The sequence below is a fragment of the Xyrauchen texanus genome, chromosome 20 (genome assembly GCF_025860055.1).
Source record: "Xyrauchen texanus isolate HMW12.3.18 chromosome 20, RBS_HiC_50CHRs, whole genome shotgun sequence".
In the NCBI taxonomy this organism is placed as follows: domain Eukaryota; kingdom Metazoa; phylum Chordata; class Actinopteri; order Cypriniformes; family Catostomidae; genus Xyrauchen; species Xyrauchen texanus.
The window spans coordinates 41,831,141-41,853,282 of NC_068295.1; the positions used below are offsets into that span (position 1 = coordinate 41,831,141).

Below are 22,142 nucleotides of genomic sequence, written 5' to 3' on the forward strand. Positions count from 1 at the left end.
GAATTTCGGAAAAACTTTTTATCAGGCCCCCAACGAGCCGTACAATCGACCACACAGCAAGAGTGAACCATCCTCTTCTCTAAATCATCCTCCAAACGTGCAAAACAATACAATTACAGGTATCTAGCGGTGTTTCCTGCCACACGATTCCCATGATGCAACGCGACAAACATAAACAATGACGTCACAAAAGATCCGCCTATTGGATCCAAAAGAGACCGCTGAGCAATCCACATCTCACCCTTTTGCCTGCAGATGTGAAGAATGAAGATTTCTCTTCCTTCTTCAACCGAGTCGACTTCGCTGATGACTCCTCTCCTTACACACACCTCTACCCCCCTCTCATGTATTATAGGCTCATCTGTTACCATTTCTAATCATGTCACTGTTTAGTTTGTAGTTGTAAGTCGGAAGTTTATTGACTGCATTGTATTGATTATTAATTGATATTACTACATCGGTAAACTTAGTTATTTAGTAGTTTAAATAGAAGTGTTTTGGTATTTTTCTGCATACACCTGTGCCAAGGGCTGGCAGGGGATGTCAGTGCTCAGATTCAAGCCTTCATTTTTCCCTTTTGAATGTCGATGTTATCCAGACATTGACTTTCTAAGAGAACAATCCTATATTGAGACTGTTATTATAGTCTGTTATTAGTCCCTGATTCCAGAGTGGTGCCCTAGCAATATTGATTCTTATTAATATTCTATTGATTTTAATAATTGATAGTTATCTTTGATTATTGTTGATTTGAATGATTAATAAGCTAATGTTGATTCTAATCAATGTTCTATTGATTTAAATAATTAATCATTCTCTTTGATAATTATTAATTATTGCTAATATGCATCTGCCAGATGCATAAATATAAAAAATATAAATATAAATATAATAACCAAACCCACTCCTGAATGAAGCCCCAACTCCTAGTATAGCTGTATTTTATATAAGCATATAGGCAACATTCTTAACAGTACTTAAACAGTGGGGAGGGGGTGGGGGGGGGGGACTTTGTGACAACTGCACAAAAAAAAAATCTAGAAACAGCGCAAAGAATGAAAAAGAGAGCAGGTGTCTCAATATGCATGTTTAAACAGTGCCGGTTCTGCATGAGACACTGAAGAAAAAGCAAGATGCGATGCAAATGTCAAAGACATTAATTCAGCAAGTGTTTAAACAATGGGAAAACAGAACAGACGTGCGCAAAAACACATTTGGTGTGAACGGCCCCTAATTCATCCATTCGCGCGTGTCTTTGAGTGAGAGTGTGTGCTCAAAACAAGATTGGTAGGCCTGTTTACAACCTGTCAGGTTCTCGGGATCCGTCGGCCCCGGGTCGTGTTGCAGACCGCTAAATCTGCCTAAGAAACATTAAATCAATGTATTATTTATTTTTTGGGAAAAAAAAACAACACCAACACATTACATTCTGGTGACCCTGGGATAAGCATTTATTTATTTTCTTAAGTATGTGTAGCATTCCTGAAACTATTTGCTAAAGCATTTCTTCCAGTAACCATTCAGACATTCAGACCATTCAAATGCGTTTTCACACAAAAAAGCTAAATGCACCACAACGAACTGAGCAGAACGCAAATTGGGTATTGCTAGTTCTTTTAAACAGCCGACAGAAATACAAGACACATTACATTATTGGTGAAATATTCTGAGAGTAAATATTTCTCAGGTCAGTTGGAAAGCTCATGGTATGGCCATACAGTAATCCACATCTCACCTTCACTGATTCCTGATGGCAGTGGTCTCTTTCAGCTGTATAATGCGCACTGCCACACTGCACACATTTTTTTGGAATGGTTTGAGGAACATAATGAAGAGTTCAAGGTGTTGCCCTGGCCTCCAAATTTCCCAGATCTCAATCTAATTGAGCATCTGGGGGATGTGCTGGACCAACAAGTCAGATCCACTTCAGCTCCACCTCGCAACTTACAGGATCTGCTGCTAATGTCTTAGTGCCAGATACCACAAGACATCTTCAGGGGTCTTATAGAGTCCGTGCCTCGACAGGTCAGAGCTGTTTTGGCAGCACGCGGAGGACTAACAGCATATTAGGCATGTTTTGGCTCATTTGTGTGTATAAAAATACAGATATGCATCCAAAAATGTCATGTGACTCTGCCTCTACAAGCCATATGAATACTTAATTTGCTCAGAGAATATCATCAAGATCATCACATAGCATCTGAAATGTTGCTCTGGTTATTCTGGCATGCCGGACACAACTCCTGTCATCAAAATTATTAGCTTCTATTACCTCCCAGGACTGTCTGACATGCTTTCGCTCCAAGACACATCTTCTTAAGTCATTAGAGGATGAGTGCAAGTGAAATACTGTATATGATGTCAAAGGTCTATTTTCATTTTAAAAGATAATTATCTTTCATCTTTAATGGTCATGAAAGGGAAAAAAATATTTTAGAGTTTTTGAAAAAGATTAAAATTGCACTTCTTTTTATATTTATTTCTTCATGCATGTCATTTACTCTTCATAATAACAATGTACTCTTTAATATCTACAGCATAAATGCATGATAGTGTCATTTATACAGCAATGTTGCTGATTAATACCAGCTGCTTTTAAAAGCATGACCTCGCAATTATGTCACAGGTAATTAAGTAATAAGTCTCCCAATTTTTAGGGGATCAACACCCTTGCCTGTGCCTGAATTTTTCTTCATGATATACTGATTTACAACAGAGATAGCTAGGAAGTGAGATGAGACATATTCGTTGAGTTAGTTTTTTCTGTCAGTGTGACAGACCTCTGCCTTCCCTATTGAAGGAGGAAGCGGGAACCCGGTGAACACTTCATGTATGACTTTAATGACAGACTGTTCGACTTAAAAACAGCATAAGAATGCTTTTCAGCATACAGGAATGCTGGCACACACACACATTCGCACAACTCTGTGTGACACTCACACTGTTGATCACCCTGGTGATTAGATGGCTGCATGCAACTCTCTCTCTCTCTCTCTCTCTCGAACTGGCATCTCTGGCTCCTCTCTATCCCTCTGCCAGCGGATTGAGGCAACTCAGCAGCAGGCATCCATCCTTATGGCCTGGCCACTCATCCTTGTCACAGTCCACAAATAATTGTTTATATTTAATTAAAGAGACACAGTGGCCTCAACATCCATTTTCATTTTGCACCAATTTCCAATCACCAATTGAAAAGAATGCCATATTATCAAATAATTTTTGCAGTATTCAGATTTTTTAAATAAATGTGTTGCTTGGATGGATACATAGCTAGTGACAGCTTCCAACAGGTATAACAAGTGAAAAGCCAATACTGTATATCCTGGTCTACGTTTGGAATGGAGCACTATCACTATCACTTGCAGATCCTTCTGAAGGATCCCAATGTTACAAATGAATTAAATATATATATATATATATATATATATATATATATATATATATATATTGTTTTCTGGTGAAATAAACATTAGAGGCGCTACAAAGACAATTACTTTGATTCCCTTTCACACAAATAACCAGCAATAATTTTATTGTCTGTGCATAAACACTTTTTCCCTCTTTTCCTCACACAGTGCTATCTTATGGCATCAAAATACTTACTAAAGCGACTGACTTGGCAATACATTTGAATGTTTGCATTATATAACCAACTACATTAACAAGCTTGTTCGGGTGTGATTAAGTTGCACGGTAGCTCTAATAATGAGTGTTACACTTTAACCCCTCCTTTGTTAATTTTTTTTTTTTACCAAAATCTATATTTCAGATGTAATAAAAATGGTTTCCTTTATCTGAGCGGCGCACGATTTGGTGGAAAAATAATAATAAAATCCTTTGGTCTTCGTGGTCAAAATTGACCAGGCATTGAAAATGAATGGGTAAGACCATAACACAGAGCTATTTATTTATTATTACATTTTTATCTGTCAAATACTATCAATAAATCAGCCACAATGCAGAAGAAACACACACAGATATTTAAGTCTGAGACTATAAATCATCCAGAGTGTAAAATATACACACACTTATACACAGGCACACACACACACACACACACATATTCACTGGTGAGAATATAAATATATTCACTGGTGAGAATATAAATATATTCACTGGTGAGAATATAAATATATTCACTGGTGAGAATATAAAATAAAACCAATAAATCAGCCTCAATACTAAACACACACACACACACACACACAGAAATAAATGGGTGAAACTAAAACAGCCATGAGGCAGAATACACAATATAACACACACACACACAGAAATAAAAGGTGTGCGGACTGTCTCCCAAGAGACATTAACCCTCTGGGGTCTGAGGGTATTTTGGGCCCTGGAGAAGTTTTGACATGCCTTGACATTTGTGCTTTTTTCAGTTGCTTAAAAACATATTAATGGCTAAAGTCTGATAACACTGTATTCAGCACAAACTGGGCTACAATAATATGTGAGCAACATGTGTGTACATGTTTGTATTTTTGAGAAAATAATGTTTATGCGTGGTTTTTGAAAAAACAAAAATTTTAAGTCACTGAAATAAGGCCATATAACACATACTAAACATTTCTCAAATACTTTGAGAACTGGATCTTGTAGCCTAGAGTTTTTGCTACAAAATGATGTGAAAATCATCCTGATCACTCATTCATACAAAACAATATAGTAATTTAACTTTTGTGTGACAATTTTAGTGTTGAATGGCAATATGCTTGGAGGCGTGAACTATCATGAATATTGATGAGATTCACATTGATGTGACACAAAGACCACTCCTCTGGGCCCATCAATGAGGAATGTGAAAGAGAGAGAATTAATGTGAGGAGACTTAATGATCAAAATCAAGTTTTAAGTTAAAAGAAGTAATCTGACTATATATTTTCTTTACATAAAACTTTACTTAATTTTAGACCTACACTACCATTAAAAGAAGTCTCTTCTGCCCACAAAGACTGGATTTATTTGATGCAAAATACTGAAACAATATTGCTATTCTGAACTCTTTTTACAATTTAAAAGAACAGTTTTCTATTTAAATATATTGTAAAATGCAATTTGTGATCAAAGCTGATTTATAATCATTCTGATTTTCTAATATGGGAATATTTAAAATGTATTTTACTAATTTAACCTGAACACATATTTGCAAGCAGCTTTGTTGATGATAATGAGGCATTTTAAACACTTGATAAAATATAATCTAAACATTCATATTATTTTTATATCATATTACACATCATATTTATATCATACAGCATACAATTTACATGTACATGTATATATAATATAGCATGTCAACTAATGAAAACTAAATGACTTACTCGTCTGAAATTGTAACCTCAGCTGGATCAAGTCTCTCTTCAAAATACAAACGTTGCTGCTCTACGGGTCCTGCTCTTCTTCTGAGGAAAATGTTAAATCTTCCATAATATCCTGGAGCTTTCTGGCCGTGTCATTGCAAACGCGCAGAAAAATGAATGAAAAGTGTTTACCTCAGAGTAGGGGGCGTGTACATTTGCATTGATCGTCTCGGCACATTAGCGTATGAATGGCTCGCTCTGCTGGTGGGTGGGATCACATTACAGATAATGAGATGGACCGGTAAAAACTGTACATCGCTTTGTTTCAAACAGATTGCATTGCAGGAGAATATTTGCTTTAAATTGGAATAGTTTTATTTAAAAGTAGACATTTTAAGCTTTCTTTAGACATATGTTTCATATTTGAGTGAAAATAATTAGCAGAGTTTCAGTTCATTTTTGTGACGTGTTTCTGAAATATGCTCGTGGAGACAAGAGACTGCTGAAAGCTCAACCTTTTAATTTTCTTTATTTTACAAAAGCACACGATTTTGTTGTTATTGTGAGTGTACACAAATAAAAGTAGACCCTTTATAGTCTCTAATGATGTCTTACACTTATCTGTATACCCAAAAATGACGGAGTATTTTAAGTTGTTTCTGCTGTAATGACGAAAATATCCAGCAAAACGCGCCGGCGCGTTTGCCGACCCCAGAGGGTTAAAACCAGCATGGTGTGCAAAAAATTTCAAAAATCAATTTGCAAGGTACATGTCATCACAATTACACACTGCCACGGATGCATAAAAGCATAAAGACATTGCGATGACTGGCTAATCCTAGCTCACTCGCGGGACATGTTGTGTGCGCACAGGGACCTGGTGCTCAGGCACCTCAGCCGATTGGGGCTTCGAGTCTACTGAGAAAAGAGCAAGCTCACCCCGGTACAGAGCATCTCTTTTCTCGGTATGGAGTAGACTGGGTTGATGCATATGAGACCACTTCAGCACTGGCTACAGGCCTGAGTTGAGAGACAAGCATGGCGGAACGGCACACACCTCGTCACTCAAGCTTATCACTGTCTATTCAGCCCCTGGTCAGAACTAGCTTTCCTACAGGCAGGAGCTCCCCTAGGCCAGGTCCCCAGGCACGTCGTGGTTATGACAGATGCCTCCCAGCGTGGCTGGTGCGCCATGTGCAGGACCTTCTTCCTCAGGGACAGGGCACCATCTGGCACCCTTGACCGGACCTCTGGAATCTCCATGTCTGGCCCTTGGACGGGACTCGGAAGACTTAAGTGGCCTACGACCCGTGGTAGTAGACATGATCACTCAGGCCAGGGCTCCCTCAACGAGTAAAGGGAAAGACCCTCCTAACCGGTAAAGACCGTGTGTTGTATTCCACCTAAACACCCCCCAGGGCCGGGTGTGGTCTCCGTGGTGTCCTCCTCTTTGGAGGGACACCTCCCCAGCTTGGACCATATATTTGGCACCCAGCCGAACGATTCTGTTCCTTTTTTGGGGGGGAGAACAATAGAGAGAAGGCCACGGCTGGGCCAGCCAGTCCTTATACTCCTGAGCAGTTAGCCATTCCCCTAGGTGCAGGGAACTGCTTCATGGCTGCCAGTGCATTGGGGGTAGTTATGCGATGGCTTGTTGCGTTGGCTACGAGGCACACAGAGGTCTGCCCGTCTCGCACCGCCAGTCTGTGTAACTCGGTTCAGCTCTTGTGGTGTTTTCCATTGGGACCCCTAGTGTCAAATCATCGACACAACGTCGAGTGCGCGACAGATAAGGAACGTCTCGGTTACTGACATAACCTCCGTTCCCTGCTGGAGGGCACGAGACGTTGTGTCCCTCCTGCCACAACACTGAACCGAAATGTGTTGGGTTTTTGGCTCGGCTCCTCAGTGCGATACCTGATGTGTGTTTGCAGCGTCACTCCTTTTATACCCGTATGGGAGTGGCATGCAAATTCCACACGCCAATTTCCATTGGCCTTTTCTCAAGATCAGAGATGTCTGGGCTCCGCAGGTGCAACCCCTAGTGTCAACTCATCGACACAAAGTCTCATTCCCTCCATCAGGGAACGGAGGATACGTCAGTAACGAGACGTTTTTACTGTACTAAAGTTTCATAAATGTGCTTATTTGTATTTTCAAATTAATGGTAAAATTGAGAAATGTACATGTAAATAAGATCAAAATAGCCTAAAACCCCAAAAGAAGTGCATCATTTTATTGTTATTACTTGAGGGAAGTAGAAATGGTGTCATCAGGGCCGGCATAGGCGGAATAGGCAAATGCTAGGGGCGCCGCCCACCCCTTGGGGCGCCTGAGCGTCCAAAGGAGTTTTTTTTTTTTAACAATACAACTTTAATACTACAGATTAAAAAAAAAAAAAAAAAATATATATATATATATATATATATATATATATATATATATATATATATATATATATATATATATATATATATATATAAAAAGCGATCATCCCACAAAAACATAACTACATTGCTTTCCCGATCCACCCGGTCCGACTGACGTATCAATCCCCCCACCCTGCTGCACTTAAAGACATCCATTACCTGTTTGATATTGTGACGGATGGCCGAATTCACAGATAAATTATCATTATGTCAAAAAGACCGAAGCGCTCTGGTGCCCAGGGAAGAAAAAAAAGAAGAGAAGAGGAAGAAAAACGGGATAAAGATAGAGGTAATGAATGTGATGTATCGGTTTATCTATGTTGCATTATGCATAAGTTAGCAGTTAGTTCGACGATTGATGCTAGTAACGTTTGCTAATTTGAAATAGCTTATCATGACAGTTAGTTGAACTTGTGCACTATTTTATGGTATTTTTATTTGAATTGGCTAAATTAGTAATGTGTAGTTAGTAGGACATTGCTACCATCTAACTGTTACTGGAAAACAAACACTTTCAAAATTAATTTTTGGAAAATGTAACTACTGTATGTATGCTAGAGAAGTGCGCAATACAGTTTTGTGCATGAATACCAGATGTCATTATTCTTGCTGTTTGTGTGTTTAATTCTAGTATTTAGTATTTGATTTGAATTCAACCTCTAATAAATGCATAAAAAGAGCACATATTTGCGTTATAGCTCGCAACCACATCACAAATCGAGAATCCATAACATCTTTCTTTATATTTAAAACATTTTCAGACATTTTTTTCCTCATAAAATTGAATTGGTGTTATCTTTTGAACTCTTGGCATGAAAACAAACATGAGGTTTCAAATGATATATAGTTTGTCAATATTACTTTAGGTTTTTATTAAGATATTATTGTTGTTAAATTTGGAGTGCTCCTCAACTTTCCCAACATGTCCAAAGAAGAGTTGGTAGAGCACTGTCAGACCCTGAGCACAGCTTTAAGTCATGATGGACAGCCAGATATTGATGGCAGGGAACTTGTATTGGAAATGCAAAACTTTCCACATCTGCCATCAAAAAACATGACAAACATTGAGCTCCTGACTTTCCTGCACAAGAAGAAGCTGACGGAAATTTACGCCAATATGTGGGTCGCTCTGAGAATCTCTGCCACTCTGCCACTCTATATATATATATATATATATATATATATATATATATAAACATTCTTCAAAAAAGAATAATGCAAAAGCCCTTTTTTCCTTTCTTTTTTTTTTGCATAAACCCTACTGGTTATATTTTAAACTTAATTCCTTATGTCCTTCTGCTTTTCAAATTGTTCAAATCTTCTCAAATATGTATTATTGTTTTTAGAATATTTAGACATTTTTACTAGAATATAATATATAATCTTTAACTCCAAACTTAAAAGCATATGTGCATTCTTATGCATTCTTATTAATTAAACTACTTGTTTTGTCAATGAACATACATTTGACAAGTTTAGGGTTAGGGGATAGAAAATACCATTAGCTCAGTTTGAATGCAATGGAATCAATGTGACGTGAATATTATATTTAGCATTGCCTAGTTGAATGGAAAAATAAAAACATGGTATAAAAATATTTTTAAAATACATAGTTCAAAGGCATGTTAATTAATAAATTCCTGGAATGTCAGATAAACATTTGTTTTTCTTTGTAGGTTTAATTAGCTTGTATAACTTGTTTGATGCAGGGCACTATATCAAATTACAATTGCCTACAACTTCATTACAATGATTTACATTATGAGCCTGTTATATTACTATCAGCTAGAAATTGGAAGCTGTTAAAAATGCAGTTTGCTGGTACAAAATTCAGAGGCATTTCAATTAGTTAGTACCCACAACATGATTAATGGCATGCAGATAACAGCAAACAAGTGTTAAATTAATCTATAGGAAACAGTATTTTGCTTTATATGTCCTCTATGAATAATATGCTTTTTGAGAGTTCAATAGGAATATATCAAAATGTATCGACATCTAATTTTTTGGATTTTAGAGAGATCCTGGTGTGGGGATTTGCACATGTTCTATAGGTATAAATTGGGTCTATCAGCATGATCACATCTTATGATCTTTTGAGAGGTTCTGAATGGTGAATTGCACATGACCTGCAGTTCTAGTGATGCATGCACTTCTGTTCCTGCAGGGAACAGATTTAACCCAGCAGGACATGCTGCAGCTCCACAGGGAAATTACATCAAGTGGCACTTTAAATTCATTTAGAAGTACAGATGAAACTTTGATGTCCTCTTTCCTTGATATACAGTATGTGCTAAAAGGCCCAAGAGATCATGTAAGGGCAGGACATTCCACACAGACAGAAAGACCAACAACAGTCAAAACAACACCAAGGTTCTGAGCTGCTGAGCTGCCAACATTTTTATGAATCATAGGCCCCCTCCTAACTCAATAACTTTTCCAAAAGGTAAAAGCACCTTTTTTTAATACTTTATTTTGGTCAGATACTAAGGCAATATTGCATGTTTCCTTCACTGAGCACATTCCTATAACAATTTGCAACAAGCTGAGTGAAAAATCCACTAAAGATGACGGACATAGCAAGAGAAATGTTCATTATAAATATAAATCATGCACTATAGCTGCAAGCAGCAATTATCAGAGTCCAAGCACATGACTAAAATAGCAAAGTTTGTATCTCTCACAAGATACAGGCCAATTAGATGTTACAGGTCACTCCCAAAAACCCATTGACTCAAATCTTCTGAAGAATCAAATGAATCAAATTTATTTATAAATTAATAGCATCTCTAGATGATACCTACAACATTTCATGAAAATCAGACAAACAGCTTAGGACAAGTTGGAAATATATATTTCACACACACACAAAAAAAAGAAAAATGTCCTTTCAGCAATGGAAATCCCCTTGTGGGATTTGGAGAAATTTGGAGAAATGTAGAGAAACGCACCTTGTTTTGGTAACAACTGGATGTGCTCTTGAATGGATTTGGGTGGAATTCATCATTGTTTTTATCGTCTGTTAATCTTGATGTTATAAGTACTGATCTAATAAAGCCAGGCTTTGTCTGCAAAAAAGATAAAAGACAAAAAAATGTGAATGAGGACAATGTAATTCACAAAATCAGCAAATCTAGCCTATGTCTAATATTCACTACAAACTCTGCACATTCCTTCATCAATGAATAACAATTAAATGCATTAATTAAATTCAACGATAATTTAACACCCCAGCATTAAAGCAAACACATTTGCTCCTAATGCACATACATACTGGGTTAAATTAGACATGTATAAGGATACATGTAATGCTGCATTAATGCTTCATTAAGGCACCAATATACTTCTAGCAAAAAGAATGGATGTGACATAATTTCGAACAAAATGACCAAAAACAAGGTGTTTTCAAGTTCATCGCAGCGGTCTTGCAAGCTTGCAAGCACAAGCGTTTAGTAAAACTTTGGAAGAATTAAAGAAGATGAAGAAGACCCCTTAGAATTTAGCCAAAAGAATGTCTCTTAGAAGACATTTGGAACATCCTATAATGCCTTTTAATACTGCCTAAATATGGATCTTATTTTACTAGCATGGATGCTGTCTATAACATTCAAATAGATAGTCTGACCTTAACGCCTGTATTTTTAGAGGAGTTATATTGTATGTATGTGTGTATGCATACATATACTGTGTATATATATATACACAGTGAGGAAAATAAGTATTTGAACACCCTGCTATTATGCAAGTTCTCCCACTTAGAAAACATGGAGGGGTCTAAAATTGTCATCGTAGGTGCATGTCCACTGTGAGAGACATAATCTAAAAAAAAAATCCAGAAATCACAATGTATGATTTTTTAACTATTTATTTGTATGATACAGCTGCAAATAAGTATTTGAACACCTGAGAAAATCAATGTTAATATTTGGTACAGTAGCCTTTGTTTGCAATTACAGATGTTAAACGTTTCCTGTAGTTTTTCACCAGGTTTGCACACACTGCAGGAGGGATTTTGGCCCACTCCTCCACACAGATCTTCTCTAGATCAGTAAGGTTTCTGGGCTGTCGCTGAGAAACACAGAGTTTGAGCTCCCTCCAAAGATTCTCTACTGGGTTTAGGTCTGGAGACTGGCTAGGCCACCCCAGAACCTTGATATGCTTCTTACAGAGCCACTCCTTGGTTATCCTGGCTGTGTGCTTCGGGTCATTGTCATGTTGGAAGACCCAGCCTCGACCCATCTTCAATGCTCTAACTGAGGGAAGGAGGTTGTTCCCCAAAATCTCGCAATACATGGCCCCGGTCATCCTCTCCTTAATACAATGCAGTCGCCCTGTCCCATGTGCAGAAAAACACCCCCAAAGCATGATGCTACCACCCCCATGCTTCACAGTAGGGATGGTGTTCTTGGGATGGTACTCATCATTCTTCTTCCTCCAAACACGGTTAGTGGAATTATGACCAAAAAGTTCTATTTTGGTCTCATCTGACCACATAACTTTCTCCCATGACTCCTCTGGATCATCCAAATGGTCATTGGCAAACTTAAGACGGGCCTTGACATGTGCTGGTTTAAGCAGGGTAACCTTCCGTGCCATGCATGATTTCAAACCATGACTTCTTAGTGTATTACCAACAGTAACCTTGGAAACTGTGGTCCCAGCTCTTTTCAGGTCATTGACCAGCTCCTCCCCTGTAGTTCTGGGCTGATTTCTCACCTTTCTTAGGATCATTGAGACCCCACGAGGTGAGATCTTGCATGGAGCCCCAGTCCGAGGGAGATTGACAGTCATGTTTAGCTTCTTCCATTTTCTAATGATTGCTCCAACAGTGGACCTTTTTTCACCAAGCTGCTTGGCAATTTCCCCGTAGCCCTTTCCAGCCTTGTGGAGGTGTACAATTTTGTCTCTAGTGTCTTTGGACAGCTCTTTGGTCTTGGTCATGTTAGTAGTTGGATTCTTACTGATTGTATGGGGTGGACAGGTGTCTTTATGCACCTAATGACCTCAAATAGGTGCATCTAATTTAGGATAATAAATGGAGTGGAGGTGGACATTTTAAAGGCAGACTAACAGGTCTTTGAGGGTCAGAATTCTAGCTGATAGACAGGTGTTCAAATACTTATTTGCAGCTGTATCATACAAATAAATAGTTAAAAAATCATACATTGTGATTTCTGGATTTTTTTTTAGATTATGTCTCTCACAGTGGACATGCACCTACGATGACAATTTTAGACCCCTCCATGTTTTCTAAGTGGGAGAACTTGCATAATAGCAGGGTGTTCAAATACTTATTTTCCTCACTGTATATATATATATATATATATATATATATATATATATATATATATATACACACACACACACACGTTGTATTAAGTTGTGATATGTTTCATTAAAAATGTAATGCCTACGAGGGTTTATGCCATGACATCTAAAATAAATTGTCAGTAATTAAATGCATATATAATAAAAAAAATTAACATTGCATTAAACATAATGTACGTTTTTTGTTAAGTAAGACAAAAAGACCACTCAAGACATGAATGAGCAAGCTTTAAAAGACGTGCTTGTATAATAGGCTCTTAATCATGAAAGGAATAATCAGGCCTTCAACCCCCACTTTAATTACATTTACCATTATTTCAGGTAATTCCATATAATTCAGCTAAAGACGCCTATCTGCAGTCTGTAATATTTTCTAAATGCTGTATTTAGGTGTGTCTGATATTTTATAAAATTTTCCTATTGCCTAAATCACAAGAATAGTGAGAAGAAGATGCTTCTTCAAATCCTGTATATGGCATGAAAATATGCTACAATTGCCCAAACATGAGAAAATATGGGAGAAAATAATTTTCTACCAAGCTCTGAGAATGTAAACATGGTCTGAAATACCATTATTATAAATTGAATTCTTCAGTGAAGGTCAGAAAAGCATAATTCATCTGCAGCTTCACTCAAGTTATTGAGCCAATTTAAGCGGAAACCTTATCTCTAACCTTATTGTAAAACTTTGTAACACACTGACAACAGATGCTTAAAAGTCACTGCAAAAATGGCTGTGAAAAGTGAAGTTCATTTTGAGAAAAGCTCTACCGTCATTTGCAATGCAATAGCATTAAAACATCTGTATGTGTGGATTAATTGTCCAAATATTGTGTAGGGCTTAACCATACTGCACAATAGTATGGCATAGGCATAACAAAGTAGCATTACATATAGCAGTTTGGATAGTGGGACTAATCCAAAAAAATGACATATATTTTTACCCTGAAGATAACTGTTGAGTTTCTCCAGCATTGAGATGGCTCTTCATTAAGATGCATTACTTTGAATATTTTCATAGCAAATGCTCAATGAGATTTGACCATGAATAATCCCTCATATTCGCCTTCTCAGTGCAAAAGTCTCAGTTTAAATAAGAAAAGAGACAAAAGTTCAGTGAACATTAGCAAAATTTCACATATTCCCGTTCCAATAGTTTTGAAGATGGCGAGGATGTTTGTGGCTTTAGATGTTCAGAAAAAAAGGATTAGAAGGAGTTAAGAAATATGCAGCAGCCTTAAAAGTGATAGATTTCAAAGCAACCCATAAAGCTAATGTAATCAAAATGGCTCTAAGATGTAGCGATTGTAGGCAGGGTTCGAACAGCAGGGGCTATATGCCCTATGGTTCCTAACTTCGATTCATCACTGTTAGCTAGAGTGGATGATTGAATTCTTCAGATCACATATGTACTAACAGAGTATCTTTGGTGGATTGATAACAGATTACACTGGCTGGAAAATACATTCAAATAATGAATGTTTAATTTCTAGACCAACAATATAATTTTTATCTTGATTTTGAAAATTATGCAGTTGTGAATAATCAGTGTAGACGCAGTTGTTAATTACATACCCTTGGTGACTCTGCTCCCAAAGACTTCACAGTGGCTTTGTTAACATGATGTGAATGATGCTGGGGAAAAAAATATTTGTATTTTTATTTTCAATCATCATGTCAAATTGTACATAAATTACAAATAATGCACAGTTGTTCCAAAAAGTATATGGACACCAAAGCAACTCTTAAAAATGCATTACTGTAAATAAAGTATCAAAGAAGTGGAATCTGAAAACAAATGATGCTAGAACTAACTAGAGCCATTTTATGCAGTGACTTTTTTGGCAACTGGCATCATGGTGATTTTTACTGGATGCCAGTTAAGACATGCTGCTATCGAAATTACCCTACTGCCCACTTCTGAAGGCGTAATTACTAATATGTCACATTAAATATTTTCTCTGTGTAAAAATGTATATTACGCATCAAATGGTTACTTATATACTGTACATAAATGTTTATGACCAAAACAGCAACTAAAAACAAGGTAGCTGCATAAATAGAGAGAATGTGGAGTTGGGGTGGATGCTTACTCTGGAGTAGTGATTGGTTGGATTAAATGAGCATGCTCCTCCCGAGCTTTGTTTGTAAACTCCATTTTGTGAAATGTTTTGCTTTAAAACTTTTCTTGCACTATCTGTCCTTTAAAAAAGGCCACTTGTTTTGATATTTTGTTATGTAATGCAATGTCATTTTTAAGTTAAGTATCCTAAAACATTTAGGGGCCACTGGGGTTCTGCTTTGAGCAGAATGTGTTACAGTTGCAGCTCACACTTTTGATCGGGTCTGCTAGGACTTCATCGATGGTGGCGTACAGTTCTGCAGACTGCTGATGAAGCTGCACAGGTGAGCACATCTGCATAGAGAGACAACCAATTCACATCAAACATTTTCACTTTAAACATCAGATGCTGTGATCTTATTCTACCTCTGAATGTGGGTCCTCCCATGCGTAGTTGTCTGTGAGGAGAAGTGATGCTTCTTCGTTGTTAACCTCATCATCTATGGCCTTCAGCAAGAAGAAAATTACAGATGTAGATGAAGCTTGAATATTTTAATGATATACCCGATGAAGGCATGACCTTAACAATTGGATATTAAGGGGTTGTTGGAAAGAGCTGCTGAATCCTGAAAGTGTTAGCCTGTTTGAATCTTAGCCTTAATTTCTCATAATGGAATGACCCTTTCCAAAAATGTTTAACCTCTACTAATGTCTAATGAGGCTCACAATGTGGATGACTCATTCTCCTTGCCCTGTTGAGGTTCCTTTTGCAAAGTAACCAGTTACAAACAATTCCATTCTGCTGACAATGATTCAATTTGACCCCTTCCATTAGCATCCGTGACCCTCTTTATTGACTATAGAATTGCATGAAATCTATAAAATAACTGTGATATTATGGCTGGCATTGATTGAGTGAATGAAATCCATTTATTAATTGCATGTTAAATAATAGTAGAACTTAGATAAAGCACCTCACCTGCTGTTCCTGGAGTAGTGTATTTGTAGGAATAGCAGCGAGGGCCTTGTAGGTGGATTTGATCTTGTATGTCTATATTAGGAAATAATGGTTGAAAAGTAAATTCATTATAGTTTAACAAAGCAGAATTAACTCAGTCTACAGCTGTTCCATGCAGTAGGGGTGGGTGGTATGAGTCATTTTTAATTACGGTAACAGTATACTGTATAAAGATAGTTCGTTTTGCTGGAAGTTCAACAAAAAATAGTTTATATACTTAAATAGCCATGTGGTAATATATTTTCATGGATAATCTAATTTATTAAATACTTTCCAAACTAAATATAATCTTATTTGATTATTAACTTTTTATTTGAAAACTGATCTGCACATACCAAAAAATAAATCTATTTTTAACAAATGAATGACAAGTCTGTCATTATAGAGCAAAAAACAGCTTCACATTATGAAGCACTTTAGATATACTTGATTTGGATTTGATTGTAAATTCAGGGTGAGCCGCATTCGAAAACATTATAAAATAGCCAACATTGAATTCTATATTAATATGTTAAGTTGTGACTGCCCACAGAAAGCCATGCAATTATATCTACTACTCTATAAATAGTATAGCAAAATCTGTATATTGCATGGTATATACGTCCACCATGCACATATTAACTAAACCAAGATAACAAACCTACATGGAACATGCAAAATGCCAAATTTTCCCTCAAAGATCTTCTGCTCTTGCATGAGTATGATGTTTCCCAGTTGTGTGGGAGGCCAAGGTAAGGAATGCATGACAATAATAGAATGAAAGCCATTTCTCTCATGCAAGTAGTATGCAGATATTGATGAAATGGCATGTACTGTACCTTTTTGTTTTTACTGTCCCTGTCTTCACAGTCAGGTGTGCTGCCCCAGAGGGAAAGAGAGGGTGATGAACAGAGGGAGTATGATGGGGAGAGCTGACGGCTCGGGACCGCTGGAGTACAGCGCTCTGGCGTGGAGGACCGGGAGTTTGGGTAGACTGAGGGACAAGCAGGAGAGGCTGGAGGTGTGAATGACAGACAGGTGAAACCCACAGCTTTGGGAGAAGGAGAAAGTGTAAAAGCCGGGGATGACAGGTACACTCTTTCGACGTTGCTTTTGTTGCCATTTTGGAGGAGAGTCCCGATTTGTTCTCTGTGTGGCTTAAAACTGGTGATATGGAGTTATCACGTGATTCTACAGTGCATTTTAGAGTAGGAGAGTATTTACATGAATTCTGTGCAGGTTTTGGTACCAGTGAGCTTAAATAGTCAGAAGACTTTCCTGTATGTTTCAGAGATTGCTCAGCAGAGAGATCAAATGACGATTGACCCTGTTTTGGCTCTAAGGAATCGTTTTCTGATTTTGGTTCAACATGAAGCTTTAAGATTGCAAAAGACTTGTTTGGATCCATAGAAGCAGTGTGATCACCTGACACTGATTTATTCTCAGGGCTGGAACAGGACATAGAGCTTGATTTAGGAGACAAGGACCTTATGCGCGAGAAGTAGGTACACGAAAGGGGGATAGGAACTGTTTGCAAATGATTGTCCTTGTGACCTGATTTTGACAGGTGAGCAGGGGCAGCTTTGAATGTTGGTAAGCTCGGTGAAGTCAAAGGGATGTGTTTTGTAGGTAGGAAAATGTTACTACTGGTGACATGTAGACAAGAGTCAAGTCTTTTATGTGGTTTCAGCAAGATTTCATCAGGTGCCTTGGCTAATAATGGCATTGACAGAGAACTGAGTTCTGGTTTCAGAGGTTGTGGCTTTAAATTCTGGCAAGACTCGCTAGAGGGTCTATATATGGGGGAACACAACTTTGCTTTGGACACATTCATGGGTGCAATGGCAGAGGCAGCTGAACATGCTACACAGGATGACCTGTTAACTGGACTGATGGGCCAGCAGGGGGTGTAGGGTCTCTGTAAAGCAGAAGACAGGACTGGTAGACGGCCTTTCCTGAGAATGGCTGTTAACAGGGAAAGCTGGGTTGGTGGGGTTCTGTGTCGAGCACGTGGAGACATGGGACAAGGTGAAGTCGACTGACTGCCACAGCAGGGTGTTCCACAAGCAGACGACATCAAACTGGAGCCTGGAGCTAAGGTGTGCCTCTTGATTCTCACCACTGAGGGTGTAAAGGCCCCTGATGTTACGGAAGAACACGGGGAGATTGTGCGACTAAGGGACACAGGTGAACCATCGGTTGACAACATGTGGAGTGCTGACCAGCTTCTCTCCCTGTCCCAGTCCTCAGAGAGAATAGACTCCTTAGATGATGCTGGGGAGGTGAGAAAATACACCGAGCTGGCAGGGCTCAGGACCTCCTCTCTCTGGGATGTGCTATTTAAAACCTGACCCAAACTGACCTCTGAACTAGCTGAAGTGTTGTGTAAGTCTAGATGAGGAATGCCAGGGTGTTTTTTATCTATGGTTTCCATGGTGGCAAGGTTAGGCTTGGGGGTTATGCTACCAAAGTCCGTGTGAGGCCCAGGTAGGGTGGTGGGTTGGTCAAGGGCTAAGTTGTCAGTTGGCTGAGTCTAAGAAAGCAAGAATATTAAAGACACATAAACATACCTTATTGGATAAACAAATTAGCTACATATACTGAATGGTGGCAAACTTTACAGTGATGATGGGAGAGACAACCTGTAAGACCACCTAGGGTTTGTCTTAAAAAGCCTGTTCACTTTTATAGTCTAACCCAGTGCTCTAAGTTGGAAGAAAACCTTGATGTCTGAGTTTCATGGGAGAAGGACACCATACTGGCACCTTAGAACAGCTATCGGTAAGCAAGAATAACTTCTAGTTCTGTGATGTCATTTGCACATCATTGCTGCTACGCCATTCCAGTATGTACCGGCCCACTTCAAACACTGGTCTAACTCGTTATTGTAAGAGTACCAACCCACTAGAGTTTACACTGTGTCAGAGAACATTATAAATCCCTTGATTTCAATGGGGTAGGTGCATGGCAAGCATGTAAAGGCACAAAGGTGTGCAAAAGTGACATTTCATAATGGGATATGGATTTCATAGGGGTGGGTCAAGTTGTATTTTTTTAGAAATCCAATTCACTGTATTAACTTGATTTGTGCACTTGATTTTGCGACCCATTCACTTCTTCAGTCCAATTCTTTTCTGTAAGGGAACCTACACACTAGAGTTTAAGTTATGCAATTGATTTCAATTCGAATGGGTGTAGAAGAAAAATGCAAGGGTTTGCGAAAGTGATGCTTCTTTATGTGACCAAAGAAAATGTTTACTTTTGCTGCACCACACTCTGACACAGGCATTCGTTGACCAATGAGAAGTTGGGGAGGTGGGCCCAGTTGTGTTTTCAGAAACTAAATTGGTTCTATTCCTGCTTGATTCAAAACTTCCACTCCCTCAAAACATATCTTAAAGGTGAAACAAATGGAAATGTTTGATGCTGGCATGAGCTTGGGTCGTTGGCTGAGCAATTGCAGATGAGGAAACATCTTTAAACTTGAAATAGTCTGAAAACAGTCTATATATTTGCATGTCTGTTTGGAGCTTTTTGTAGTGCAGAAATTACACACAATAACTATTCCTATCCATCAAATGCTCAGTTAAAGCTTTCTCGTATAGTGTGTTTGCACCCTAATGTGTATTTTATTAATAGGGGACAACAACTACCTTAGGAATTTGCTCTAGGCAATCAACAAACTCATCATCAAGATGTCTTCCTTTAGAGCAAGTTAATAGATATGAAGAAGTCAACTTGAATAGTTAAATGAGAGTTGAGTTACGATTTCTTAGCTTGTACTCTACAAACAGTCCATCTTTTTTGTCATATTACAGTATATCTATTTTATATAATTCTGAAACTTCTGAAGAAAGTTTAGCAGCATATTAACAGACAATATTTGGCTAGGAACCAAAACACTCACCTCACTTTGACTGGTGTTCTTGAACATTTCTCCAAGCTTGCTCTCCTTGGGATCTTGGATGTAAATGGATGTAAATAACCTCAGCCTTGAGTCCTCTGGCTCTTGTGTCTAACATCGAAACAGGAAATGTTTCTAAGCGACACCAAATCTAAAACGGCAGCTGTGTAAAGCGGGCCTCAGCCACAGATGGCTATTTCCAGCTACTTAGCATCTTGAGAATACGATAGAATGAGTGAGTGCATTTATATGTGCGTGTGCATCCCATTCCAGCCTGCACATCTTTTTACCAGAAGTCCATGTCCCTCATGTATCACTCACATGCAAGAACACATGACCCACCCAGATTTTGTAAGCCCTTCAGCAAATGCCTTTTGCATGCAAGAAACATGTCATTTCCTCTGCCAAGGGACTCTGAAAAGAACAATATCACAATCACTGAAATCTCAATAATTCTGAAAGTTTTGTGTAGTATTTGACATTTAAAGTAATAGTTTACCCTGTTTACTTTTAGGGTCACTTTTAATTCACCCTTTAAAAGTTTAAAACCCATTCCCAAAACCAAAAGTGTACAGTGACCACAGCTGTCAAGTTGCAAAAAACATCATGACAACACCATAAAAGTCCATATGACTCATCTGCTATATTCCGAAGCCATATGACAGCTTTGTATGATGAACAGACAAAACATTTAAGTTATTATTGGCTAAAAAATATCTCTGTACCTGCAGCTCTCAAGTCTCATTCTCCATTTTACACAAGTTAGAACCAATTAAACCAAAATACAGATATTAAAAAATATATATATTTGTACTGGTTGTAATTCAGTTGTTGATATCAGGAATGGATTTTGCACTTAGATACAATGTAATTATTGATATAAAAGATTATTGTTATGTGAAACTGGAATTTTAAATAATAATAAATTAATTATAGATATCTGTAATTGCATTTGATTGAATGACAGCACATTTTTAAATTGTACTTTTGAAAATGCATCTGAAGACATTTTACTAGTTGAAATGCAATTTTTTATATGAAAAATAAATGGAAGCGCAGCGTAGTTCTAGCGGGAAGACTAGCAGCTGTACATCGTCACATCATTAGCTGGGTAATTCCTAGCCAATCGCATGTTAACCATTGCTTTCTAAGTCCGCTCACAATCTACCACATTGCTGTTTCAGTGTGCTAACACGGCAACCTCCACCACCCCACCACCACCAGTTGAGCCCTGTCCCGCACGGGGGTAGGCTCATCGCCCCTGCCTCCTATCTCCGGCAGGACATGATGGTTCCGGGTACAACTCCCTCGGACCGCCGGATGGGGCCTACGCCAAAGAGAGAGACATTACTTTCTGATTTACATTTATCAAATAAATGGCATCTTAAACTTCACTCAAGCCTGCGTGTCTTCCCAATAGTAGTATTTCCACAAATCATGGTGTCATTTTTGCACACGATTAAATGTCTTGCGATAGACGTGGCCTTTTTTAATCTGAATGCAAATGCGAATGAGCTTCGGCAGAAAGGGTTTTTCACTACATAACAGCTGTCCCAAACAGCTATCATATGGCTTTACAAAACTTGAAATATAGTGTACAAGTCATATGGACTACTTTTATGGTGCTTTTTTTTTTTTTTGTCCTTATTGGAGCTCCACATCTGAGGCCATAAACATCTATTGGATGTACAAAAGCTGTGTAAAATAAAGGGTGAGTAAATAATGATAGAATTATTTATCTAAATTTACTATCTGATTGCAAGTCCTTTTCCTTCTTACTGTGTGATGTATGGCTAACTATGTTTTGGGTATAGTCCTCACCTTGTTTGGTGTGCTTGCCTGAATTGCCTTTTTCAAGGTCGTCGTAACCCTGTACTCTAACGGCAATCTTTTCAGAAGTGGTACAAGGCTGAAAGACTTGAGCTTGGTTGCAAAGACAGTGGTGACCTGTAAAATAATTATTAAAGTGGTTTCAGTACACACAAAGAAGCAGTGTGGAGCACATGCATATGAAAATAACAAAGAGCCATCAAGCCGAATCAAAACGAGTGCTGTATCCAAATGATCAGTAACATGTTATAAAGATGCAGTCTGATTGGTCCATTGAATGTAATGA

At 38.1% G+C, this 22,142-nt stretch overlaps 1 pseudogene; it reads right to left on the minus strand.

Moving 5' to 3' along the window:
• Window positions 1-20,771, minus strand: part of LOC127660593 (muscular LMNA-interacting protein-like) — a 52,409-nt pseudogene extending 31,638 nt beyond the window's left edge.
• Between the last annotated feature and the right edge of the window lie 1,371 nt (window positions 20,772-22,142).